At 47.6% G+C, this 6,508-nt stretch overlaps 1 protein-coding gene and 1 long non-coding RNA gene across 6 annotated transcripts in view; both read right to left on the bottom strand.

The window, feature by feature from the left end:
- The window catches only part of AUTS2 (activator of transcription and developmental regulator AUTS2), a 761,884-nt gene that overhangs the window by 721,132 nt on the left and 34,244 nt on the right, over window positions 1-6,508 (bottom strand). The gene's annotated exons all lie outside the window — the stretch shown is intronic.
- LOC308180684 overlaps window positions 1-6,508 on the bottom strand; it is a 117,237-nt gene that overhangs the window by 85,614 nt on the left and 25,115 nt on the right. Inside the window, exon 1 of the long non-coding RNA XR_013941126.1 lies at window positions 2,677-6,508. This exon is cut by the window's right edge and continues 25,115 nt beyond it. This is a non-coding gene — a long non-coding RNA (uncharacterized lncRNA). The remainder of the gene's footprint in view (window positions 1-2,676) is intronic.

The raw sequence follows: 6,508 nt of genomic DNA, 5'->3' as shown, positions 1-6,508 counted from the left end.
CTGAGCCCCCTTCCCCGCACCTCGCGGCAGGGCTCCCTGCTCAGGAGGGCTCTGCGCTGCTTGCTGGCTCACATGGGAGATCCAGTTTACCCCACAGCAGTCTTTTTGATGATGATATTGCATTTTTTCTGCCAGAGGGATCCTAGAATAGCTTACAAATCACGCGCACATCGCTAGAGCCTGCTCATGCTGTAACAGCCAGCAGAGCGGGGACTCCGGTGCAGGGACAATGCCCAGGGTAGCAAAAAAGCCCCGATGATGAAGCTATCTGGCAGCAGAAGCAGCATCACACCTCCTGTACTCGCCCTGCACTGCACAGCCAGCAGGATGCCGTTTTGCTGATGCTCACACCTGACTGGTGCACCGATTCTGTGCAAGGCTCAGCGGAAAGCGCAACCCAGCACCAAAAATGAAATAAAATAGAGAGGCCAGCTTGACTCCATGTCCCTGGAACTGAGAGCCTGCCAACAAGCTCTTTGTAAGCGCTAAATACCTTCTCTGTGTGTCACTTAGAAAAATACAGATGTGGCTCTTCTGCACTAAGACATTCTGGCAGAGCAGCTTTTTCCTTTTTTTTTTCCCTTTCCTTTTTTTTTTTTTTTTTTTTTTTTTAAGTGCTTTAAACATCCTACAAACACTGTTTAGGGAAGTCAGCAGGAGGTCAAATAGAAGCCTTGTGTCTCAGTGGATAACAATCCTTCTGTGAAATCTTTCCAGCAGGAATCGAGTCACTCTTACAACTCCCTCCCCACCTTTTTATTTTATTTTTAAGGCATTTTAGCAAAGCTTGCTTTGAAGTTTAAACCTTCTGCAACAACATCACTTCCAACAAGATAAAATATTTAGTGCTGCTATATACTAAAATCATATCTCTAACAATACCTTCCACGCCTGACATAGCACAAAAGTTAATTCAGCCAACAAAGCAATACTTGCATTTTGTGTCTTGAGAAGCAGCAATTTATCTTTTTCTGTATATATAAATTACATACACTATTGTGCCATTTAAGCCTAAAACCTCCTGTTGCTAAATAGAGAATAGAAAGATCTTTAAATACAGACGAAAAGATCAGAGCTACAGGGAGAGCTGCGACAAATGCGGGAGAACATTACTAGCCTGGAAAAACAAACACAAAAATGACGATGCTCCCCAGCAAATCCGCCCTGCTCAAGTCCATGTGCATCCTCCATCTTGTTTGTTTGGTGTGGGTTTTTTTGGCAGCAGCATCTTACTTCAGCAATAATGCCAGCAGTCCCAACGTGCTATTGCTCCAGTGTGCATGACTTCAGCGGCTTCACAGAATCTGCAACCCGAAGCTGCGAGGTGCCAGTCCTACCACGGAGGCTACTCCAACACCGGGGGCTCCTTCCCAGTGGTACCCGCCTCCCACCCACACTACTAAAAACCCCTGAGGGAAACCCATCTCCAAAAGAGCACTTGTGAGGCATGCAAATGTACCCATTGGAACGTGCTAGCAGATGGGTTTCTTAAGCAGAACCACTTGCATGTGTTTACACTACCTCTGCCATTTTCCAGTCTATTGTGCCTGGCACGTAATATTTAATGATTGTGGCTGTCTCCCTCTGTTGGAGGGTCCCTGAACAGATTATGGCAAGCACTCAGCTACAGGGATTACCGACTTCAATGGGAAAAGAAAACACCTGCTGGAGAGGATAGGCCACGTCTGCCAGTGACAGCGGTGTACACGTGCCTTGCTGCAGCTACGCGGAACCCACCTCACGCCCCCTGCGCCCACTGCCTGGGGCCAGGCGCGTGGCAGCACGGTTCGCCCGGCTCCGTACCCAGCGAGGGGAGGAACAGCTGCACCTCTGCAGACAGGCGTGCTCTTAGAGGAGGCAGGAATGGTGCTAGGGTGGAGGAGGAGATGGGAAACAAATTTTGCAATCTGACCTTTGGGGTTTGTTGTTGAAGAAAACAATGGAAGTGTTGCAATGGCCAAGTGCTATGTTGGCGAGGTTATTTCTTCTTGGGTTTGGCTCCACCATAGGTCTTGCCTTCCTTAGTGGGATCTTAAAAACAAGCTTAAAAGAGCCAGTAACTACCTCCCCAACCAAAAGCACACTGGTTCTGCGCTTGCTTTTATAGACTGCTCTTCACCATGCAGAGACACCACTTCAGTGCCTCAAGTGCCACGTCCTCTCTCCCAGCCGAACTCCAAGCATTTTACTCTTTCACATAGAATTAGCTCAAACAGCCCCGAAACGTCTGTCTTTTCCCATCTCTTCACTGGTACCTAGAGCTCCCCGAGCTCTCTCCAAGCAATTCAATTCCTCTCTCACATATGCTCAATGCACACACACATGATAATGCCGTCCCCCAGCAAAACAACGTGCTCAGGGCTCCCAAACCTAAAGAAAAGTAAACTAATTTAAAACAATCGCATAAATGCATTCCCCTTTTACCTCTGCAGGATTCAAACAAGAACACTTCCAGTCTGAAATCAGCTTGCAGCTCCTGAGAGCATCTCCATAGGTCTGTCTTGCCCCAGAAAGCCACTCCCTCGCCTTGACAACACTTTGGATCCTCTTTGCCTTAATATCCTTGTGCCCTCCACATGGCACTACCCTTCTCAAATATTGCCTTCAGCCTCCCTGTTCAACTCTCAAAGTTTCCCAGCCAGTAGCTTTAAACATATTTTGCACGCTCCTCTGGACTTCGTGTCTCTCCCAACACTGCCCATAGCCAAAATCTTGCCCCAGCAGCCCGACACGAGCAGACTCACGGAGCCCTACTGCAGCCTCTGAGCAGAGAGATACCATGACTCGGGGACCATTTACAGTGTGAGGCAACCAAAGCCCAGACACTGCAAAATGAAGGTTACCTCCAGCATAAATAACTGCCCTTTATTGGTTTATTATTTTTAAAACAATACCTTGTGTGTATACATCCGTACATATGTTACTTTAGAGGTGCAGGTAGGATTTTCATGTCCGTGATTTGATTTTGCTCTTCTTTGAAATTAAGGGCATAATTCACCAGGCGCAAAATTTAGCGAGGAACAAGCATTTCAGAAAATTCACCCTCTGGTTTCACATTTAGAGTCATGCCGTAGCAAGAGTGTCGATCTTTATCTCACTTGTGCCTGATGCAATTCCATGGGCAGAAGCAGAAATACTGCTAATTTACTCCAGTGTAAATGATGGATTTGTCTTGAAGACATTAAGATCGATGGCACAGAATCAAGCCCTCCCAACTCTAGCCCAACACCAGGCAAGCAATGCCTGCTATAAGCTGGTCTAGGCAAGCATTTAAGCGTAGCTTCCACGCTATTGTTTCCTCCCCGTCTTGTGCAACTGCTGCTATAACATGTTTTTAAGAAACCTGGACTGGGGGATCTGACTGCTGACGGAGCAACCTGACGGGTAGGGCAAGACGACGGATTGTGCTGCCACGGGAGGCCGAGCAATGTGCCCATTTTATAGGAGATCAACATGGAGACCCGTTCCCAGGCCCCAGAAGTGTTGGTGCTGCCTGCACCAAGAGCACCCGTGAGCCGAGGAGCTGCCCACATCCCCCCCAGCAGCCAGACCACACGATGGAGACGCCGCTCCTAGCAAATGATCTACAAGAAGGAATCAAATAACAGTAATAAAAAAGCACTCCACCTGTGGGTGATCATACTTTTTAAGATGGATTAGCAAGAGCAAAATGACTGCTTATTTATAGAAAATAATGAATAGCCTAGTGCTTTTAGTTCGGAAAGGGACGCAGGGGGAAAAAAATGTATGTTGCTGCAGCAGATTTTTAAATAAACAGAAAACCTATACCAATGTCATGTATCACAGCCAGGAATGAAGCAGTCCCGTGACTCTTACGAACATGACATATGGCAGCTCTTGGAAAACACACCAGGAATATAAGCAAAGCAGGTAAACGAGTCAAACTGAGGGAAAGAAAGATGGAGAGGAGAAAACATCGGCTTGCTCAGCCTGACTCCACACCAATGCTCCACACCAGGATCTTGAAATATGCTGGAAAAGGAGATGGAAATGCCAGCTCTGAACTAAGTCTTGCACCAGGCTCTTTTTGTCTCCTGCCTCTGGACTCTGGCCAGTCCACGTGCCCACACTAATACAGCCCAGCATTAGCACAGGAGCAAAAGGAGTCTGCCTAAAGGAAAGAGCAAAACTCTCCTTCTGGTTCCTAGGATCTATCAGTCAGACTTCAGTCAGGTCAACATTCAGAGCAGATTTCTGATTCTGGGTATTTTACCTATTATCAGACTCTTGAAGCACCTAAATCTTTAATGCATCCTTCCCCAGAATGTACAAGTGAGGCCGGGAAGGGCTGTTCATTTTACAGAGCAGTGCAGAGAAACCAAGGGATCAGATTTCCTGGTCTAAATTCCCCTCCTGACACCACATGCTGCCTTTATTATACCTTGGCTCGAGACCTTCGGAGGTGCCTTGCATGAGGAGCCTATGGAGGAAGGAGGCAGCCCAGCTTCAGCTACTCCTTACAGCGGGGTCCCAGCTGGGCTGCAAGCCTCCTGACCACTCCTATTACACAGCCCCCTTCACCAGAAAGGGATTACAGCAATCCTGGATATTTTACAAATGATGAAAAAAGGAGGAAAAAAAGAGCTGATATGGTCAAAATATCAAAAAACATACAGCTGGGATTTTAACCCCAACAATTAGAAAAGCAGCGTACCACCACAACAGTAAAAATGCCTCTTAGAGATGAAATCTGTAAGCTTAAATTTAATTTTACACCTCTCCATGGATTTCTTTATGCAGCAGTGAGACGCTGGCAAAGCAAGCATGACATTTTGTGAGGACCTTCGTGACAACGGGATTAGAAACACCCTGAGGGAAACACGGCATCACCATGGACACCTTTTTTGCAGCAGTTCATACCACTGCAGTGTAAGAGGAAAGTGGGGCCATTCAGGACAACGTGATCCTACATCCACGGGGGGAAAAAGGTTTAAGAGAAAACAAAACGCTTCCCTCTGGATTAGCTTTCTCCCCAACCGCACCCACCGAATCGTGGAAGCAGATTAGTTCTGGGTGTTCGTGCAAACCATAATGCTCCCGACCCAGCACCGTCACCCCCAGTGACACTAATTCGGGGACATACGAGATCCCGCACCGAAGGGCTCACGGCTCACCTTGGTCCGAAAGAGCTGACTGGTGACAACCAGGAGCTTATTCAACTTCCAGCAACCCCAGCGTGTGGAGCCGTGGAGGCCACCACTTTGATGCCAACATTGCTTAACAAAAACTACTTCAAACACTTACAAATTGTTCTTAAACAACGACGACAAAAGAAAAGCAGTTTCTTGCTTTTTCTGCTCCTGGAAGTCCTACCTGGACATGCAGGACTTGCACAGCAATGACCAAAAATACCACGGCTCCTGACAGCTTGCTCCTGCACAAGGGTAAAAGTTGGGGGGAAACTGAAACTCCGAGCTTTTAAGAAAGGAATCCAGCAGAGTGCATGGAAACTTCCTTGGAGAACACAAACAGTAGGGGAATAATAAACAAAAATACACTATCAACAGAATCGTTCCTGCGCACACCATTTTCAGAGTTTATGATGGAAGCACCAGAGAACATTTATGGAAGGCCAGCACTGACTTGGCTTGAAAGGCACCTTAACAAACGAAGTGCATTAAAAAACGCAGTGCTAATAAGACATTACCAAAACATGCATTATAGCTTGTGAAAGCCCTTTGCGAGCGAGTGAGCCTGCAGAGGACCGTGCGGAGCATTGATCTGTCTGTATTCCGGGCGCTTTTCGGGTGATGCCTGACCGTGGTTTACAAGGGCAAGCTCATAGGTCTCTGTTGTTTATTTCTCTGCAGTCTTCTACTTGTCACTGATAATAGTTTTCAAGCCATCCAGGCTCAGAGGATTCAAACTGAGGTTTTCCAGGGGTGAAAGGTCAAAGCAATAATGTGCTGACCAGGGTCAGAAATATTTATCCACACCAAAATGGTTCTGGATAATCAAATAGTTGAAAATCAGTCTTGTGACGAGGCTCACATTTGGATTTTTTTCCTGGCACGGCACGGGTAGCGAGCAGACCCTGTCCGTAAAGGAAGGTTGCTTTGACATCTGCCCCTCTCCCTTGCCGTACGCCGAGTTTAATGAAGTGTGGGTCCCAGGACGACATCCATGCATCCGTCCCTGCCACCTTCCCACCGCGGCGCTGGCTGCAGGGGACGGAGATTCTTGTCCCCTGGCTGAAGCGACCAGAGTCCCCACGGTCGGACACACTTCTTTAAACATCAAAGCCAGGACTGCTTCGGAGCTGGCTGAGGGTTACGACCTTCTGGACGGGCAAAATCACCGACAAACACGCTGAGCGCGAGCGCTTCTGCAGCCCTGCAGGAAATCACAGCAGCGATTTGTGTTTTCTCCTCTCCCCCCACGCTGCCAGCTGCGCTGCGTGTTTACTGGTAATGCAGCAGAGCACAAGCCCCCTAGACTTCAGTAAAGTATTTGCTCACTGTGAAATGGGAAAACATTGCTCTTGTTA

The sequence above is a fragment of the Anser brachyrhynchus genome (assembly GCF_964034855.1).
Source record: "Anser brachyrhynchus genome assembly, chromosome: 20".
Lineage (NCBI taxonomy): Eukaryota > Metazoa > Chordata > Aves > Anseriformes > Anatidae > Anser > Anser brachyrhynchus.
The sequence above is the reverse complement of the archived record's forward strand: the minus strand, read 5'-3'. Positions and strand labels throughout refer to the sequence as shown.